The sequence below is a fragment of the Cebus imitator genome, unplaced genomic scaffold (assembly GCF_001604975.1).
Source record: "Cebus imitator isolate Cc_AM_T3 unplaced genomic scaffold, Cebus_imitator-1.0 Scaffold261, whole genome shotgun sequence".
Lineage (NCBI taxonomy): Eukaryota > Metazoa > Chordata > Mammalia > Primates > Cebidae > Cebus > Cebus imitator.
In genome coordinates this window covers 4,783,130-4,805,069 of record NW_016107576.1, presented here as the reverse complement: position 1 = coordinate 4,805,069, position 21,940 = coordinate 4,783,130, and the positions used below count along the sequence as shown (strand labels likewise).

The following is a 21,940-nucleotide window of genomic DNA, read 5'->3' as shown; positions in this document are numbered from 1 at the left end:
AAAAAAAAAAAAAAAAAAAAAAAAAGCACTCCATTCTCCTGGAGAGATTCTAGAATGTCCTTTGCCAAGGTGATCTGCTTTTTGTCAACAAAATGGCAAAGGTGCATTTTTTTTTTTAAATGACCCGTGTCTGTGCAGGTATTTCCTCTTTCTCTGACATTTTCTTAGAGGAGTGATCAAGTATTTCCTGTTGGTCAGAGCCTATTTGACTTCAGCAAGCTACCACACACAAAAAAGAAGATTATTAAATCAACTGTGGATAGTAAAAGTGCGTTACCAGTCCGTCGAATCTGTAGGAAAACGATTTTGTAGAGAAGGCTGAAGGAGAATGCAGGAAGACACGTTTATCGTCATTAAAAGTCACCTAATGACACAAGCTAGGCAGTCAGCGTTCTTCTCATCAGTGAGGTCAGAAGCATCTCTGCTTACAGCTGTTATGACCCAGCACGCTGGCTTCGATGGAGACCTTGAGGGACCTCTTGGGGGGAAACATGGTGGTTTATCTGGGGACACAACTTGTAAACATCTCTCATCTAGGAATTTCCATGAAACCTCCTGAGCTTGGAGAGATGCCCAGCTCGTGCCAACTCCTGTATAACAAGCTCCAGATGCTTTCTCGACTCCGTGCCAGGTGGGATTCCCTGAGGTTTGCCCTTAACCCATCTCCTCAAAGCCCACAGTCAGAGACGAGGCAGTTCTGGGGTCAGACACTTGCACGCAGCTGGGTTGCCTTTACCTGTAGCAGTTCTCAGGAATCACTAAACGCCCATGCATTTCAGTCTGAAAAGCAGTGGCTTCGTTTTCCCCACTTGCGTGTGCTTGAAAATGAGAACCAGAGGGGATGTGAATTTCCCACGTCCCATGCCCTGCTCCAGTGAGTGTTCAGCCTTTAGTTATGTCCATTCATAGCCTGCCCAGACAGGGTCAGGTTCAGCTAGGAGACGGGACTCCCTCTCTCTCCATGACATCACTGGTCAGTAGTCACACGTCAGCTAGTCACATGAAGACTCAGTTTTTGAGCAGATTTGAGTACAAGTCCTGGGCTAGGAAATACAGAAGTCAGAGAAAATTGTAATCTTAAGCTCCTCTCTTTGCCTTAGGCCAGTTTCCCAGAAGCACAGCTTAAGATGGGATTCTGGGGCTAATGACTTATTAGGGAGGTGCTCTTAGGAGAAGCCAGTGAGAGGTGCAGTTTGTAGCAAAAGAAGAGTCAGGCCAAGGACTGGTCATAGCTGAATCCTAGCCTCAACCTGAGTGCACTGGAAATTCAGGGAGGGTGCACAGTCCCAGGTTACTCTGGGTTGTGGGGGCAGAGTGAGCGTCACACGTTTATTTCTGACTGTCATGGGCTATAGATGGCCTGCAAGAAGGATAGCACAATCTCCCTGTGCCTCTGTTCAAGGCAGCTCCTGAGGGCAAGTCTCCTGGGGGTAGAGTGCCTCTGGGAGCACCTATGCTTTTAGCACTGAACTGTGGGTGCTCAGGCTCATTAATGGGCATCTGGGCAAAACATTAACTCTGTGCAGATGCAGCTGTGGTGGAAAACAATACGGGTGCATGGTCACAATGGACTTCCTAACACACTCCCAGGTCTCAGCCTTCAGCCATGCAAGGAGGGCCGAGGTGTTGCCCACAGAGCAGGTACTCCCCAGCCATGGGACTTAGGGTCAGGGCTACAGCCAGGCTCACCCCGGTGACAAGGATGTCTGCCCCATATCCCTGCCACATGAAGCAGTAAAACAGCAGCTCTTTTGGCACACAGGGAAAAAGCCAGGGTCAAGTTCCCACCTTTCAGCACCGCTTACCTGCTGGAGTCTTCGGGCATCATGTCAAGCCCTCCCTGAGGGCTGGCTGTGACTTTCTCATAGGGTGTTTACTCCCTAGCTTGTCAGCTTCCTGGCCCCTGAAAGTGTCTGTGAGTGTAACCTCAGAATATATGCATGGAGACTCAAGATTGACAGAGGGGCCAGGCGTGATGGCTCATGCCTGTAATCCCAGCACTTTGGGAGGCCAAAGTGGGTGGATTACTTGAGGTCAAGAGTTTGAGATCAGCCTGTCCAACATGGTGAAGTCCATGTTGCTCACCTGTAAACCCAGTTACTTGGGAGGCTGAGGCAGGAGAATCACATGAACCTGGGACGCAGACATTGCAGTGAGCCAAGATTGTGTCACTGTACTTCAGCCTGGGTGACAGAGCGAGGCTCTGTCAAAAAAAAAAAAAAAGATTGAAAGTGAGACACACACTGACCCTTGCAAAGGGAGAGCCCCAGGCCGCAGGGCCTTAGGGTCACAGGCAGAGGTGGGACTCCCCAAGAGGAGAAGGCATAGCCAAGAGGTAAGACTCCAGATTAGATGATCAAAATCCAGAATACAGGCCCATGTTCTCAAGTTGTCCTTATTACTCTGACCCTTTGACACAAGGTTCTTGTGCTGGGCCAGGGCCATTGGGTTTGTCTTCTACAGAGTCACTCACTGTGTGACCTCAAGTCCCCCCTAACTGTTTTTCCTCACCCAGACCTCAGGATCTCTTACCCGGACCAATGCTCTTGCCCCGTCTGCCCTCAGCAGCCCACTTCTTCCCACCTCCAACGTCTACACCTGATCTATCCTAACCTCCACAGCAATCTGGTTTCAGCTCAGATCATATTCCTTCCTTAAACATTTTTCACGTGCCCCAAAGCCTGGAGTGGGTCCTCTGGCCATCACCAGAGGAATCTGGCCCATGGGTCATCCATGTGAAAGGGCAGTCCTGATGTATCAGGAGGCTGCTTCTTAGAAAACTTCCAGTTCTGAGTTAACACAGCAAAGTAAAAACTGTCAGCCCAGCCAACGCTCTGCTCAGGACATGTCTGAGAACATTCAAAAGCTCTGGAAGGAAGAAGGCTCAAGGGCCCCTCATGGAGGAAGTGCATCCTTGGCCCGCAGCCTCTGCACCAGAGCTGTCAGGAAGGGAAGGCAGGCAGCTGGAGAAGCTGGGGAAGATGCTGGAGACCCATCCTGGGAAGGTCCTCCATCCCTCCACCCAAACTGCATGCACTAGAATCGACTTGTGCTCTACTGGGGCACTTGAGCCCAGCCTGCACCTGCACATACTCAGTCAAAGACAGTGAAGCAAGAGGAACACACATTTGAGCTCTGACACACACCTAAGAAGACACCTCCTTCCAAGCACATGTCCATTGTGGTGAGTGCAGCAGTGATATCATCCAAAGAACAGAATACTCAAAGGCACATTATGCAAATGTGTGTTCCCAGTTATGGATTCACCTGGAAGCTTTCAAAACTTCCAAGGCCTCATTCCAGGCTTAGCCAACAACCAGTGCTACCTCAGTGACTGAGTGAACATTATTTCCGGGATAAATTAGATTTCTGGGAACATTATATTCCAGGTCCCTCTCTCTTCAAATGCGGGATCTTAAGGTACACGCCCTGCCCAAGGTCATGCTGCCAGCTGGGCTGAAGGGCAGAGAGAACCTCTCTGTGAGGTATGGTTTCTTCCTGGAAGCTCTCTAGGGAGCCCTGAAACTCAGGTGGCCCAGGGACAATGCTGTTGGATCTAGGGTACTGGCAAGTACTGACATTGATGATTGATAGATGATGAAGCTGAAGATCAGGGATTTTTCAGAAATCTGCCCAAGTTCAGGAAGCTAAACTTCAATGTATCCATTCAATCTATTCTAAGAAAGAATTTTTTTTTGGGAAACTGATTATTATAAAGTCTACTTGCAAGAATAAACATCAGAAGCTGTAACGACAATTGCAAAATTAACCAAACCTACAGTAATAGCAGAACAAACAAAAAAGAAAAGAACGACAAGCTTGCTGTTTCAATCAGTAAATTACAGAATAAAGCTGTGGTAATTAAACAGGGTGAAGTGCATTTCACAGGTTAACAGTGCTTTTGATTGTAGGTTGGAGCCACCCTAGAGTTTAAGAAAAATACAAATTCACAGGCCTCTCTCAGTGATGCTGATCTCATTGGTCTAGATGGAGTGTGGCCTGGGCTTCACAGTTTGTAAGTGCTTTTTAGATTATTATAACCAGCAGCCAACAGTTAAGAACCACTGGATTAATGGAAGGAAATCAATGGACAGATTGTTAAAAATGAAGGTTCCTGTATCTGGGTCCACTGACTCAGGCTCTAAGAAGGGGTCTGTGAGAAACAAGGTTCGCCAACACATATCAATGTTTTGGAAACTCTGGAAAAGAGAGTTCTTACACAGTTCCACATACAGGCAGGCATTCAGTGGATTCTAAAGGTAACATCTCAAAACACAGAACGAGAGTTGTAGCAAGGGCGTTGGTGTAATCCACTGGCCATTTGAAGACCAAGTTGGATCTCGAGTTCACTTCTTCCAACTAAAACCATAAAGAAATAGGGGTAACTAACTAACTTCTAATATTGTGCTGGAAAAAGGCTTTCTAAGGAAGACAGAAACTTTATATGAAGAAAAAGTGTAATAGATTTGACTGCCTAAAAATGAAACTAAGCCATGAACTGCAAAATACATAAACTAGAAGCAGCAAAGTGCAAAAAAAGAAAGTTGCCACACGTATTACAGATAAAAGCTTAGTAATCTTTATTTGCCAAAAAAATAAAAAATTTTAAATGAACTTTCATAAGCCAAAAGAAAAACCAGTATGCAGTAAAAAATTAAGCAGTAAACACAAAGAGGTAAATTGCAAAACAAAATGTGCAGTCAATACATACTAAAAAAGATGTTCTACCTCATAAGTAATCAAAAGTGCTAAATAAAAATCAAAATGACTCATTTTTTTTTTCACCCATCATATTGGAAAGGATTAAATGTTTGACAAAAATCAAAAATAGCAAGGATGTGGGAAAATTGACATTCTCATGCACTGTTGTTGGAAATGTAAATTGGTATTCCTTTCTGGAAGGCAGTTTGTCAACTGAAATTAACTTTTTTTAAAAATAAGAAGCATGCCTTTAGCCTAGTAATCATATGCTCGAGAATTTATCCTAAGGAGATAATTGCTAAGTGATGCAAAAATATAGATACAATAGCATTCATTAATGATTTTAATAGTGAAATTTTAGGAGCAACATAAATATCTATAAATAAGGATTGGTTAAATAATCTATAGTATATATATGTGTGTGTATATATATATATACACACACACATATATGTACATATATATGTATATATATGTGTATACACACACACACACACACACACACCCCAAAAGCCCCTACATTTGAAAGAGTGTATTTCTATAGATTTCTAGTTACTGAAATGACGTGGCTCTTCTACACCTCCTCCTTTTGTACACATTATCTCTTCTCCCTGGGCTGCCCATTCTCCCATGCTTTCATATGTGGTTCCCTCCTGGGAGTGCCCAACCAGCTCAAATTGCCCCTTCTTCTGTGATGTTGTCCCTCCTTTCTGAGACACATAAGTAGTCACCACTCTTACTACCCAAAACATTCCTTTACCATTCCCATGGCAGCACTTGTTCACTCATTCATTCAATACATGTTTTTACTGAGCACCTACTATGTATCAGGCTCTCCACAGGGCTCTTACCACCCTCTAAAGTAGTTGACTCTTTCGTGGCCATCTTTCCCACTGGATTGCAAACCTCTGCAGAGTAAAAGAGTGCATGATTTATTCTGTTATCCTAGATTTCAAATTGGTACTTGGCATATGAGCAACACTAGCTTATTGAATAAAAGGAAGAATGAATGAAAGGGTGAGTGGATGAATGGATGGGTGAATGGATAGGTGGATGAATTGAAGGAAGGATGGGTAGATAAATGAATAAGTAGGTGGTTTAGTGAATAGAAAAAAATTATGGATGGATGAATGGGTGGGTGAATGGATGAGTGAACAGAAGAACACATGGGTGGTTGTTTGAATAGATGGATGGATGAAGGAACAGAAGGAAAGATGAACAGATGAATGGATGAATAGGTGGTTGAATTGGTTGGTAGGTGAATGGATGAATGAGTGAATACAAGGAAGGATGGATAGATGAAAAGATGGGTGAGTATACGAATAGATGGGTGGGTGAATGGATGCATGGATGAATGAATAGAAGAAAGGATAGCTATAGGAATTGGTGGATAGGTGGAGGGGATGAGTGAATGGATGGGTGGATAGATGGAGACTAGACAGATGAGTAAGTGAGTGATTGAGTGCTAGGGAAGACAGACAGATGAATGTGAAAGGGCTGGGTGGATGAGGAGATGGAGTAGATGCATAGGCTAGCAGAAGGATAATCAGATAAGTAGGTGAGCAAATGGAAAGGATGCCGTGTTCCTCAGTCCATCTTATTGCCACCCTGCCTCAGGAAGGACATTCAGAGAGTGCTTATCATTAAACATTCTTTCCACAGCTATGTGTGGGATCTACAAAGTGTTAAAAATTATCAAAGCTATGTAACTGTTTGAGAAAATTGGCTCTACCATAACAAAATAGAACAGAAAAAAAAAATCCCCTGTAAAACAAAAAGCAACAAGTTTGTTCCACAGACATTGGACATGTTAAGAAACCAGCAGAGGAGACAGAAGCAACTTAGAGATTATTGACAGTAGGAACCCACTTCCATGCCCAGGCCTGAGTGAGAAAGGGAGAGTCCAGTCACCAGATCCAGGAGCAGCCCATATGTTGGCATCTGAGACTATCCTGATAGTCTCCACCAGTGAGAGGCAGTTGCAGAGAAAGTGTAGTCGGTACCCAAGTGAGAGGACAACACCCTTGCTTCTCTTTTCCTCCTCCCCTAAGTCACCCACCTGTGCCACCCACTGGCCAAACCCAACAAGGAACCAGCTGGCAGGGGAACCTGGAATCGTGGGGTCTAGGTATCAGCAGAGCAGGGAGGAGTGATAAACGCATTTGAGGACAAACAGGCCAACAACTGCACACCCGACAAAATTGAAATCAATAAATATTTAAATGTGTCCACAATGTCACATTATTTGTCAGCCAAGCAACTGCAAATGAACTCTTACATATGTTATGAATAAATTATGTTGGGTGTGTGTACATTTTAATACAGCTGATGTGGAGGGGGGGAATGCCTGGGGACAATGAGGCCTTCAAGTGACCCTCCGGACACTCTTCTTGTGGTGCGAGTCTCAAGGCTCAGCTTCCTGTTCTCTAATAGAGTAACTTTGGGCAAATCACTCAGTTTCCCCCTCTTTAAAGTCCACGTCAATTTTTCAAGATCCCTATGAAGTGAAAGTAAAATAATGTTTGTAGAAGTACCCAGGACCCCATCTGACCTGATGGAAGCCATCATTATCATTGCTTCTAAGAGGCACTCAGCCAGCCAGAGGAGGCATGCGCAGGTGCCCTTCAGCAGAGCACTTTGTCATGACGACGTAACAAAAACCTGAAGAAGTGCATCTTCCTAAAATTAAAAATCTCACGTCCATCAGCTCATGGCGAGGACACCATGGTGGACGTGGGCAATGATTTAATGACAAGGACACTCATCCCAGCCTATTTATATTAGTGCACATATTATATTCCTAAATACTGAGCAGGAAGGGGTAAATTAAATGAGAGGGTATCATCACAATGGAACATGGAGAACATATGTGTTCATGTATGTAAATGTCTACAAATTTGTTTTCAGCTATAGTCTCTGAAATGAAATTATGGATATTGTTTTCTTTGTTTAAAAAAATTATCAGTGATAGCTTGTGCCAGTTCAGCTGACCCAGTGCCACAGTTCGGAAAAGAGCGATATTGACAGAGCAGGAACTAAGGACAAATTACTTGACTGAGGTCCTTCTCAGTGACGTCACTCTGCTTGCTGATGAACTGGCCACTCGTGGTGGCCCTCAGGCAGCTAGCACTCACAGGCTGGAAAAATGAGTCTTCTAAGGCATGCCTCCAGGGTCCTCTGTGCTCTGCCACCTGCATGGCCACCATCTATAGTCACAGGTACAAATCACAAAAAAAAAAAACCTCCTTTCCTGGTCTGCAAGGACTTAAGCCCTGCTTCAGGACCATTCACATGGAGTTATATGTAGCCATAGCTAACCCACCTGTTTGTAAAATCTTTGCATTTTCTATTTGCTTTTATTTTTCCCCAAAAATTTGAGACAGCTTCAGTGCATTCCTGGGAATCATCACCCGCTAAAAAACGCTGACACAGAAGGTAGAGGTGAAACCCAGGGAGCTTCGATCAAGTGGTTTTCTGCAGGCAGCACATGTGGCTTTGGAGAAGGCCCTGGGAGCCCCTTCACCTCCCGGGTCTCAAGTATCTTCTCTGTGAAAGGCAGGATGGCCATGATGACCCTGGAAACCCCACCATGCTCTAAGGCAAAATATCTCCTCTGACTCAATTTTTAGTTTTAATCTGACATAGTGAAGCAATGATTTAAAGCTCTAAAGCCAACATGAGCAAATTTTTGCTGATAAGGGTCAGATTGCAAATCTCTTAGGCTCCATAGCCCCGGTGGTCTGTCTTGCAACTGCTCAGCTTTGAAGTTGAGCACAAAACCCAGCCATGGACAACAAGTGCACAAATTAGAGTATTCGAGTTCTGAGAAAATGTTATTGACAAGGCCAGGTGGTAGGCTGGATTTTGCCTGTGGGTCCTCTTGTGCAGACCCTTGCTATAAAGTAGACTGTTTCCAAAGACTTAACTGGTGACTGATGGAGTTAATAAAAAATGTAGACAATGGTAATGATGATGAAGATAAAAATAATATAAGCTTCTTCCTTTTATGTAAGAGCATGTGTGTGCTCTAAAAATAGCGCCAAAGATGGTTAGCAAAACAACCTCTCCTCCACCCCCAAATACGTCCATTGCTTAGCCCCAGAACCCACCTCGCCTGACATGGCAAAGGAAATATTGCATGTGTGATCACGGTCATCAACATTGTCATGGAGAGATGATGATCCTGATGATCTTGGTGGACCCAGTGAAACCATAGGAGTCCTTAAAAGCAGAAAACCTTTCTGGCTGGGTCAGAGAGAGATCTGAGCATACACAAAGGGTTCAAAAAGAACCCACTCTTCTGTTGCTGGCTTTGGACATTGAGAAAGGATCCCAAGAGAGCCAAGGAATTCAGGCAGCCAGGAGGAGCAAGAAAAGGCAAAAAAACAGATTCTCCCCTAGAGCCTCCAGAGAGGAATACAGTCCTGCTAAGACCTCAAGCTCAGCCCCAGGAGACCAAGAGAACTGTAAGGTAATAAATATGTATCACTTAAACCACTACATTTGTGATAATCTTTATAGCATCAGTAGAAAACTAATACCCTAACTCCCTGAGAAAAATTTGGAATTTACAAAATCTAATCTCACCCGTAATGTCACTACCCAGAGATACCCAGCATTAACATATATTAGAAATATTATTTTAGATTCATTTGCATATGTGTATGTATGTGTAACTAGAAATAGTATATACATTATATATAATATACATTATGTGCTACTATTATATATTACATATACCACATATATACACACATTACATATAATGTGTATATATACTCCATGTATTTATATACTATATAATATAAAATTGCCATATACGTTACATATAATGTGTGTATATATATATAATATACATTCTGTATACATTCATGTATATCTATATATATATAGAGAGAGCTAAATATAAACTATTATATCAGTTTACATTGGCTGTAATTTAGATTCATTTTATTTCATTTAACATTTTTAAAGAATTTTCTGGTGCCAACAAGCTTTCTTCAAAAACATGTTTTATCGTACAGATGAGCTATAATTTCTTCACTCCCCTCCTTTTAATTGTTTCTGATCTTTTCATTAGTATAAAAATGGCCAAGGAGAAAATCCATGCACATATCAAACTGTTAGAATGTTATAAGGTTACTATACTCCTTTTGCCATAAAAGTATTTTTTCCCTGGTTTTGTTTGCCTTTAATTTATTTGGGGTCCCTTTTGATGTATGGAAATTTTGCATTTTATTTTTTTCCAGGAGATGAATGCTTCTGCACTGTTTTTTTCTTCCATGGCTGGAAAGGTGATTCTCAGTCTCAGATTTGTGTTTTCTTCTAGTGCTCATAAGAGTTCTTGTTTTCAGTTCTATCCTTGGGCTAGCTGGTAGTTGTTTAATTTCCCAAGTTGCTAAGCTGTGTTTCCATCCTCATTTATCGAATGATTCTTCATCTTTGGCCACAAATATTTAACGCTATTACCATACTCCGCAGCTTCTAAAATGAAAAATTTTCCATGTTAGCATCTCTGAGCTCTGGGTCAATTTTCAGTCTCCAGCACCTAAAGGTCTTTGTTGGCTTGGCGTGCAGGCCACTTCTCCCTGGGAAGTTTTGGATTTGCTTATGCTATCATCTGGGGACACTATGGACGTGAGACCACTTCGGACTTCCAGTCCGAAGTTCCTTTGGACTTCACACTGCAACACTGTGTGGGCATTGGTTCCGATTCCAGTTCTCAGGGGAGACATATTTTCTTCCCTCCACCCAGTGTAGATTAAGATGCAAGAGCATTACTTTGTGATCTGTTTCTGCGTGGTGCTTGCCTTTCTTATGGACCCTTGGACCGAGGATACAGCCCTCATCATAGTGGTTCTATTAAATTCCATCTTGGGAGTTTTTCCTCTGTTATTGGTGCATGGGATAATACTGCGTTATACAATCAATAATGTATCTTATAGTCAACAAAATGTATTACATATAAAATAAAATGTATCCTAGGTTCTGTTTCTGGATTGTCTAGTATATTTTTCCTATGTCTTGTTAATTTCACTAGTATGACAGTGTTTTGAGATTTTTAACTTTAATGTTTCTTTTAGTATCTCGTAGGACAATTTCTTCCTAATTGTTCATTCTTTCTAAAGTGTTCCAGGTTTTTTTGTTTTCTTTTGTTTTTTCTTTTTGAGATTGAATCTTGCTCTGTCACCCAAGCTGGAGTCCAGTGGTGTGATCCCGGATCACTGCAACCTCTGCCTCTTGGGTTCAAACAATTCTTCTGCGTCAGCCTTCCAAGTAGCCAGGATTACAGGCATATGACACGATGTCCGGCTAATTTTTTAAATATTTTCAGTAGACATGGAATTTCACCATATTAGCCAGGCTGGTCTCCAACTCTAGACCTTTTGATCTGCCTGCTTCGGCTGCCCAGAATGCTGGTATTACAGGCGTGAGCCACCACGCCCAGCTCCAGGCTATTTTTTAAATTCCAGATTAATATTAGAATTAATGTTTCAAGTTCTCACACATCACTCTTATCAGTAAATGAATAATTTTTTTAAACTCTGTTGAGATTTTTATAGGATCGTCATTAAACCTATGAATAAATGTGGGATAAATTGATAAGTTTGCAATATTAAAAGTTAATATATTTTCTAATCAAAACCATTTGATCATCTTAAAGAACTTTTTATATTTTTCTATCATTAAAATTTTATGATTATAATTTTTTAATATTTCTGGTTAATGACATCCTTTCCCAGTTATTATACATTCTAATGTTACTGAGAATGGAATTATTTTTTGTTCATTTTTTATTTGATTATTTTTGACATGCAAGACAGTTAATGGTTTTTGCAACTAACCACCTTTCTAAACTTGCTTAATGATTTTCAAATTATATTTTCATAATTTTAAGATATCATCAACTTTTATATTGATCAACATTTTAAATACTTTAGGAAAACCAGAGAAACAGTGCTACATTAAATCCATCCACTGATTGTACAATGAATTCTGATGTTTTAAAGCTTCAGCATCTTAGAATGAAGACATACAGATTTTATAAGTAAAACAATCATCTTATTGATATATAATGTTAATACTATTCCGTCCTCACAGTTTCTCCTCCTAGTGCTCTTATTTCTACCGGCTAACATTGTTAATATTATTCTTGATTTTAATGAGAAGACCTCTAGTGTAGTGGTTTTTAATTACCAAATTTTTCTTTAGTGTGGGGAAGGTCAGAGGCCTTTTGAAATCTGATGAAAGATGTTTATTCCATCCTCCAGACAAAAGCAAATGTGCCCTCACAACCCGACTTTCTGAGCCTTTAAAATTCTCTCAACCCTCTTTATATAGGCTTCCACCAATCGCCAAAGTTCATGAAAGCTCTATGGTGTTACTTCTTAGATGAATGGTAAAAGTTTGTAGATTACATTTGCTTAGTTAGAACATCCTCTTTATTCATCCTCTTTATTTCTGTCTTTTTTTTTCTACATAAAGTTAGTAATTAGTGTTGGATTCTATTAAATACCGTTCAGGTATTGCAGTAGATGGTATCATTTCTCCCATTTCTTCAGCCCTTTCTGTACCCATGATTTGCTGTGAGACCTTGCAATTTCTTCCATGAGAGGAAGAGTGGATTTTTCTGCCCTGCTGTTATTGGGAACAGATATGTAACTTGCTTAAGTGGCCTGAATTGCAAGTTGGAGCCAAGCTGAGATGATTCCAGCTTAGATCAGCTGACCTCCAGCTGACCCACAGACATGGGCAGTATACATTTTGTTGTTTAAAACATCTGTATTAGTCAGGGTTCTCCAGAAAAGCAGAACTGATAGGAGATAGATAGATACATGATTGATAGATAGATAGATAGATAGACCAACAAGAATAGGGAATTGGCTTATGCTATTATGGAGGCCAAGAAGTTCTACTACAGGTTATCTGCAAGATAAAGAATGAGGGGAGCTGGTAGCATAGCTCAGTTCAAGTCTGAAGGCCTGAGAACTGGAGGCTGATGGTGCATATCTTAGAGTCTGAAGGCAGAAGAACCTGGAGGTCTGATGTCCAAAAGCAGGAGAAGTGTCTAAGCTCCAGAAGAGAGAGGGGGCAAATTTTCTGTTTCCCTTTGCTTGATCAGGCCTTCGGTAGATTGATGGAGCCTGCCCTAACAGAGTGAGGGTGAATCTTCCTTACTCAGTCCACTGATTCAAATGACAATCTATTCCAGAAGCACCTTCACAGACATTCCCAGAAGCAATGGTTTACCAGTTATTTGGGTATCCCCAAACCCAGTCAAGTGGGCACATAAAATTAGCCATCACAGGCACTGAGTCTGGGGACTGGCTTTTGTAAACCACATTTTGTAGCTAACCGTTACAGATATCTCTTTAATCAGTGTATTATCATTCCCTTGCCACATAACGGATTGTCATCATGTCAGTGACCCAGAACAGCACATGTTTTCCATGAGTCAGTTTTCCAGCAGGGCTTAACCAGACCCTTTGCTCAGGGTCTCATAAGGCTGCAATCAAGGTAGGAGCTGGGCTGTGTTTCTATCTGGACATTTGAGTTAAGAAATAATCCACTTCTGAGCTGAATAAGGTTGCTGGCAGACTCATTCCCTTATGGCTGTATTGTCAAGGTCCTCTTTTTGTTGTTGTTTGTTTGTTTTGTAAGCTGTAGACCAAGAACCAGCCTCAGCTCCTAGGAATTACCCTTGTCATATAGCCTCCTCTGTAGAGCCACATGTCACAACAAGGCAGTTTATTTTTTTCAAAGCCAGACAGAGAGAGAGAGAGAGCTCACCTCTGTTGAAGACTCTTCCCTAGTCAGGACCTCCTGATTATGTCAAGATAATCTCTTGATTTATTAAAACTCAACTGATTAGGAGCTGCAACTACCTCTGCAAAACCCTTTCATTTTTGCCACAAGATTCTATTGATTAGAAGCAACTTACACCTCCCAACCATAGTCCAAAAAACCACAAAAAAACAGGGATTATATAATTACATCGGGGGTCATCTTAGAATTCTGCCTACCACAATCTTGTATTTAATATGCTTAATTATATTAATATGTTAATGTAATATTTGCATGTGAAATCACTTTGCATTCCTAGAACAAATTATGTTTGGTTATAATTTATAATCCTTTAAAGTCCTGCTAGTTTTCTTTCATGGGTAATTTAATTTGTACTTTTGTTCTCCTATTCAAATAAGAGATTGATCTGGAATTTCTTTGCCATTCTGGTGAGTTTGATAGCAAAAAGTGAAACTGAGATCGTAAAACACATTTGGAAGTCTACTGTATCTATCGGTGTTCAGTCAGGAAAACAGAACCACCTCAAATATTGTAAGAATAAGAATGAATTGTAGCTGTCTTCTTGTCTTGAGTTTCACAGGGGCATATGTTAGGGAGGTATTTTTGGTGTTGAAACTTTGGGATGTAATCTAGTGGGTGGTGCTTACGTGTACTGATCACCTAGTAGGCTCTTGCTCAGTCACATGGCTCCCCTGTAATTCCTCATAGTTGTAGCCATGCTCTCTCAATGCTCTGAAAGTGTGGGCTCCTCTCCCACTTCAGTGCCAGTTGCAGATTGTAGCATGGCACTCCTGGGCTGCCCATTGCAGCTCTGGGGTGATCTCAGGGTTTACAGTTCTTCCCCACCTTGGAGGCAGGAAAGGGAGGGATCTTAATAGTCATTGTGACCAAGGGTCTTTGCTTGTCTCCTGAGGACTTCACCCCAGAGGGATGCAGGTAAGCAATTGCTCAGTGCAATCAGCATTCGAGAAATGCAAATCAAAACCATAATGAGATACCATCTCATTCCAGTCAGAACAAAAAAAAAAAAAAAAAAAAGCAAAAACACAAATGCTGGTGAGGTTGAGGAGAAAATGAAATGCTTGTGCACTGTCAGTGGAAGTGCAAATTAGTTCAACCATTGTGAAAAGCACTATGGTGATTCCTCAAAGAGCTAAAAACAGAATTGCCATTTGACCTAGCGATCCTTTTACTGGGTATATAACCAAAGGAACATAAATCATTTTACCACAAAGACACATGCACGTGAATGTTCACTGCAGTGCTATTCACAATAGCAAAGACAAGGAATCAACCTAAATGCCCATCAATGGTAGACTGTATAAAGAAAATATGGCACATATACATTATGGAATACTACGCAGCCATAAAAAGAATGAGATCAAGTCCTTTGCAGAAAAATGGAAAGAACTGGAGGCCATTATCCTTAGCAAACTAACACAGGAAGAGGAAACCAAATACCACATTTTCTCACTTATAAGTGGGAGCTAAATGATAACACATGGGCAGATAGAAGGGCACAACACCCACTGGGTCCTACTCGAGGGTGGTGAGTGGGAGGAGGGAGAGGATTGGGAAAAATAACTACTGGGTACTAGGCTTAATAGTGGGGGGAGAAAATAATCTGTACAACAAACCCCCATGACACAAGTTACTTATATAACAAACCTGCACACGTACCCCGATCCTAAAATAAAAGTTAAAAAAAAAAAGAATAAGAGCATACATGGACAGGAAAAGATCCAGTAATGTAAAGGGTGAGGAGAAGTGGAAAAAGTTGGAGGATCAAGGAAGTCTTTGTTGACCTCTTGAGCCTGGCTGCCTGGCTGGATAAGCCTGAACTTGTGGGGAAATCTGAAAAGCACACACACGCAGTCACTGAAGTGGGACCCTGCAGGGGTAGCCCACTGGAGTGGACCCACAGTGGAAACCGTTCCCTCTGTAGGAACCACTGCCTCTGCAGACCTATAGCCAAACACTTGGGGGCGGTCCTGGGGTGCTATAGGAAAATGGCCACAGAGCAAGAGCAAGGTGAGGCCATGCTGGGGCCCACCAGGCAGCTCAGCATCTGTCTGTTCACGTGTCTGCCCACCCCAACCTCTGATAATGTCCTCTGCCTCCTTCCCACCTTGGGAAGCTCACGTGGATTCCCCCCGGTCATTCTGGGAAACACCATTTAGGGCCTTAGGCCAGAGCTGTCGTGCCAAGTTGACAAGGCACAAGTTAGGCTTCCCCAAGACAAGCTAGATGTTTGCCTAACATGGCAAGACTGGAGAGAGTATACGAAGGAGGGAAGGAATTCTGATTAAACATCTGCTGTCCCACATTTCTCCCACTCATCTGTTTGCTCATTTGAATGAATTATTAAGGTCATGCGACATGCCATGTACTGTTCTTGGTTCTGCTGATAGACGAATCCATGTGATCTGGTGCATTCCCTTGCAGAGCCTACCATTCAGTGTAGACGGCAGACAGGTGGCCAGGTCACTATGTTCCAGGGTGATACGTGCTAAAGGAGAAGGCTGCAGATATTTCCCTGGAATGCCCTTGGATCCTGCCAGGGTTGGGGCAGGAGATGTTGGGTAGAGGATGACAGGCACAGCACCCTATACCAGGCACATGAGATGCCAGGGAAGGGAGTGAGCCTCAGGACTGAGAGCGAAGAGTAACCCAGACGAAAGAAGAGCGTGTGTGAAGGCCCAAGTCTTAGGGTGCAGGGGAGTGTTACTTACTCAGGAATTGTCAGATTCAGCATGGATACCACTTAGGCCGCTGCTGGTATGTCAGGTTAATGCCTTCATCCCTGGACAACTGAAGCCAGGAGGGATTTCAGCAGGACAGCCTCATGGTCAAGCTTATGCTTCAAGGAGACCACAGGGACAATTATATAAGAAATGCATTGGTGTATATAAGACTGGAAGCTAGAAGACCAGCTGACAACCCCAGGCAGAAGTGACAGAAGCTCAAATTAGGAGCAGTGGTGAAGAAGGAGAGAAATTGAAGAGTTGAACACATGTTAAGAAGGTAAAATGACAGCACTGAATGGCCCATTTGATTGGGGACATGAGAGAAAGGAACTCAACTGCATGATCCAGGTCTAGATTGTAAGGGATGGAGCGATGGGTGGCTCTATGTATGAGGAGCAAGGAGGAACTATGTATGAGGAGCAAGGAATTTTTGAGGGTATAGAGCTAATGACTGTAGTTTTGGGTGTGTTGATGAGACTTCTAGTTGGATGTATCCAAATTTGGAATTGAGGAGAGATCTAAACTTGGAAATTGTCATAACCTAGATGAAGGGATTTGAAGCAGACCCTGTCATTGCCCCACCAATACTCCCTGGCCCACCCAGAAGTTGCTCACATGTGGTTGCCATTCAGACCTGTGGTTTTCTGCGTCTCTCTGCCTGAGACATTCTCTGGTTTGGGCACTGCCTGGCACCTGCACAGAAGAGACAAAATGTTCTGGGAGGTAACCCCTCAGAAACAACCCTCAGTCATTGAGAGAGGGACACTGTTAGATAAATACCCATTTCCTGGCCCCTTGGGGAGCTCATCTGTGGGCATTCCATGCCATTGTTCCTTAAAGCTGAGCCCAACCTTTTCCCCTGGAGAGATTGTTAAAACTCAGATTCCCAGCCCTAATCCAGAGACTCTGAGTTATTAGACCTGGTCAGGAGGGAAGTAAGATTCGCATTTCTATGCACATCAAAACCACAGTGAAATAACATCTCACCCTAGTGAGAATGACTATTAAAAAGACAAAAAATAACAGATGCTGGTGAGAATGTAAAGAAAAGAGAACTCTTATACACTGTTGGCGGGAATGCAAATTAGTACAGCCACTATGGAAAACAGTATGAAGATTTCTCAAAAAACTAAAAATGGATCTGCCATTCGATCCAGCAATCCCACTACTGGGTATTTATCCAGAGGCAAAGAAATCTGTGCATCAGAGAGATACCTGCACTCACATGTTTATCCAAGCACTATTCACAAGAGCAAAGACATCAAATCAACCTAAGAGTCCATCAATGGATCAATGGACAAAGAACATTCAGTATATATACACAATAGAATACCTTTCAGCCAAAGAAATAAAAATAAAAGAATGAAATCTTGTTATTTGCTGCAACATGGATAGAACTGGAGGTCATTACATTAAGTGAAATAAACCAGGTACAGAAAGATAAATACCACATGCTCTCACTCATATGTATGGGCTAACAAGATTTATCTCATGGAGATAGAGAATAAAATGATAGATACCAGAGGCTAGAAGGGTGTGAGTGTGGGAGGAGAAAATGAAGAGATGTTGGTGAATGGATACTAACACATAGTTGGATAGAAGGAAAAAGTGCTAATTATCAATGCTAGTCTAGGGTGATAGCCTAGTATTTTCAAGTCCTCTAGACATTTCAAGTCCTCTCCTCTGGCTATGTTGAAATATATAATATATTTAAATATTGTGTATTTCAATATACAATATATATTTAAATGTTGTATATTTCAATATACAATATATATATTTAAATATATTGTATATTCATCATAGCCAGAGGAGAGGACTTATGTTCCCAACACAAAGATATTCAAAGTGATGGATACCCCAAAAATCATGACTTGATCATTACACATTACGTGCATGTAACAAATACATGTATCCCATAAACATGTAAAATATTGTGTATCAAGAAAAGAATTATTTTAAAGATTTGCATTTCTAACAAGCTCTGTGTTGCTGTACCTCTCAACACGAACCCAAGGGTCGTTTCCAGTTTGCAGGAAGGTAACCCCTGTTTAACACTCACTTTATTGACTTTCTGTCTTCCCTGTCTCCCCTCTCTCTCATCAGCTTATTGGGAACGTACTCCAAATGAGCTACAGGAACCCAGATCCTTGTCTGAGGTCTTCTTTGGGCAAATCCTAATTATGATAGCCACTGAGGCCCGTGTATAATAAGGTGATACTTGGGAAAACTCTCTCAGAATTGTCATCCCAATTGGGACACATGGAATACATGAGGGACATTCAAGGTAACACAGCAGCTTGGGAGTTGCGCCTGATTCCTGCCCCCTTAGAAATATTTCTGTCACAGAGACACTGTAGCTAAAGGAGGGAGGTGGGATCATGGGGAGGGGGAAGAGTTTTCAAATGATGGAAATAAAAACAACAGTGAACCAGAATGTTTACAAAACAATAACATTTCTTCATCTCTATTTTAAATATGGAAAATGAGTCTCAAGGATATAAAAAAAAGATGTTTGGTTTCACTTAACCCATCGATACGGTTTGGCTGTGTCCCCACCCAAATCTCATATTGAATTGTAGCTCCCATAATTTCCACGTGTTGTGGGAGGGACTTGGTAGGAGATAATTGAATCATGGGGCAGTTTCCCCCATACTGTTTTCATGGTAGTCAATAAGTCTCATGAGAGCTCATCGTTTTATAAGGGGTTTCCCCTTTCACTTGGTTCCTACCCTGCTCTTCCCTGCCACCACATAAGTAAGACATGCCTTCCACCTTTCACCATGATTGTGAAACCTCCATAGCCAAGTGGAACTGTGAACCCACTAAACTTCTTTTTCTTTATAAACTATGCAGTCTCAGGTATGTCTTTATCAATAGCGTGAAAATGGACTAACACACCTACTCATCACACAACTGGAAATGGCTTTAGTTTGTCTGTCTTTGGAGTAACCTGTCCATTCCATAATATTTCTTAATAGTGTTTGTAGTCACAAATATTCATCTTTCCATGGCTACCATGCTAGATTAAATTCTTCCACAGGGTTTCTTTCCACCGTTTCATTCCAGCCCTTTCTCAACATCACCTTTCTGAGTGCAAAGATCCCAGGAAGCGGCAATTGCAATCAAAGCGTGTGGATGGGTCTGCCATCAGATGTCTCTCTCTGACCTGAGACAGGAAGCTGAGGGCACTGGGCACCTGGCATAGGGCAGAGGAAGGGCTCAGAAAGTGGACAAGACAGACAGTCATGAAAGACGTGGTGCCACTGGAGTTGTACCTATATGGGAACTGCAATAATGACACCCACGTCTTGGTTCCCTCTTTTGTTGTTTGATGTCTTAGTGAAGTTGGGTCAGTGCAATGCCAGCAGCCTTCTCCAGAGGTCAGGGGGCCTGCCAGGATGGGAATAGAGAGTGAGCATTAGGTTCAGGCAAAGCCATACAGTGGGCTGGGCTGTGACCTGCACATCCGTCTGTGGCTCTGGTGACAGCAGTGGTTCGTGTGCAAATGGGAATGTTGCAATCCTCACATCTTGCAGAAGACTCTGAATCCATCCTCTACTTGTTCCCCACACTGACTCAGGCTAGAAGGAGCTTGTCACCAAGACATGGGAAGATCGGGCAAGAGAGGAATCACGAAGATACAAGCAAAAGCAGCCAAAATTCAATCACAGCAGAAAATGAACTACTAAACTCTTAAGAAAGGCTAGATCCCAGTGTGTGCTCATTATCTCTGGAAGAATTTCTCTCTTCCCTAGTTGAGAATGCCCCGCCTCCCTGAGTCTCTCGTACAATTAACTTTATTGAAGAGGCAATGGAGTGAGGGAAGAAGTGATGGGGAGGACAGAGAGGCAAGACTGTAAGCTGAATAAATGTGTGATGCCACCGATACAAGGTGGAAACGGTGGCTCTGTGATGGATGGCAAGGTGACTTAGCAAGCCCAGAAGGCACCAGGCCGGCTTCATCCAGCAACAATCAAACTGGTATCTGCACACACACACACACACACACACACAAAAGTTGGAAAGAAAATCAGGACTTTATCCAAACAAATCTATCAAGTATCAAGTTTGGCAAGAATAAAAATGCACCTAGTATATCACTGACTTTTGTACATCTGAACTCCAAACCTAACCAGCTGGAATATCCTATTTTAAGTAGCATCCCATTCAACCTTCCAAAAGCAAGGCACGTAGTCTTCGCAGGATGGAAGTCAGTGCCTTAAACAGTATCTTCTTCTCTGGATGCAAATGAGTGAAGTACTGATCTACTCCATGGAGGAAAAAAACTCTGAACTAAGCCCCAAAAGCCAGAATCATGAAAAATCAGTGTGATGGTTTCACCATCCAAAGGGTTATTGGCAAGTTAGTGGTCTATGTCCTGTGACAACATCAGTTCTGCTTTACAGAGAATGTGTCAGTCCTACAATCCTCAGAGCTAGGAAATACTGGGTGGTTATAGACCATCAGACCGCACGTGAGCTTGGGGAGTGGACTTGGTTTCTGTCCAGGTTTTGGAGTTCATAATGATTGATGGTTGCCAATATGGGCTCAGACAGACCTGAGTCGGATTCTACGCTGGGGCTCGGAGGCTGTCGGTAACTTGCTCAGTCCCCTCCTCTCCCACTCTGCCCTGGTTTGCAGGACTTGGTTACAGGCAGATGATAACAGCTGCAGACCTCTTGGCTCAGTGTCTCTTCCCTCTTAGGTGCTCCGTAGCTAAGTAGATACTGGTGCTATTTTCCTCGAAATTTTCCTTACCATGTCATCATTAGCACAGGTCTCTCCAAAGAGCAATTTATGTTAAAGAATAATTTTGAGGCATTCAATTTGATTCTAATAGTCATAGCTGGGCTGTGTCTAGTTTGTGATTTTCAAAAAAAAACAAAACAGAAACACATCATTTAAAACGAGTTAAGCTGAAATGAACCAATGAGTTAAGCTAAGCTGGATAAATTCTGCACGTCACAGAAATGACAGGAGGGAACCAAGCTGAGATAGGTTAGGCATGAGGTTAGAGACTTGAAAAGAAAGGGGAGTGAAGGAGGGGGTTCTGGTTTGGGAGAGAAGAAGGCTGTTTTCAATGTAGCCAAAAGGCAACAAGGAAATAAGACCATCTCCCTACTGTGCTCCAGGCCATCTTCCTCTGACCGTCAGCCCTGCTTGGGCTGGGTGGGCAGGATGAGGGTCCTCTACTCATCCATGGAGCCACTGCGGTCTCTCCAGGGGGGCTCTTCTACACCACCCAGCTTCTCCTAAAACTACCACTTGAGACAAAAGGAAAACATGATTTTCATCCAGATGAATGTGGTATGTGTGTGTTGTCTTAACTGTTGCTGAATGTCACATCAGAAATTAGAAGCCCTAAAAATTAATTTTAACCAAACATACTTTATTCTTTCTCACTGTGTTCATCTTTTCTGTCTGATTCTGCTCTCACTTCCTGAACAAGAGGAGATATCTTAGATCCTTCAGTTTTCAAAAGTAAAAGACCATGGTCAGAAGCATGCCCTTCTCCTTTGGTTCTTAGCATTCTGGAATGCACCTGTGGTAAAATATGAAGAAATAAAACAAATATAAATTATGCATTTTCCAACTTAATTTAAAATGCATTATGCTCTGCTTTGTTCTCCGGAATTAGTCTTATTAAGGGGACAGATCTGTATGGATTAATTTTGAGTCAGTTT

The 21,940-nt window shown here is 42.2% G+C and overlaps 1 long non-coding RNA gene across 1 annotated transcript; it reads right to left on the bottom strand.

Moving 5' to 3' along the window:
* Positions 1–3,585: 3,585 nt before the first annotated feature.
* LOC108283543 lies at positions 3,586–21,783 on the bottom strand. The gene is made up of 3 exons (XR_001816877.2): positions 21,645–21,783; positions 4,220–4,359; positions 3,586–3,677 (listed from the first exon to the last, which is right to left on the bottom strand). It is a non-coding gene; the product is annotated as an uncharacterized LOC108283543 (long non-coding RNA).
* Between the last annotated feature and the right edge of the window lie 157 nt (positions 21,784–21,940).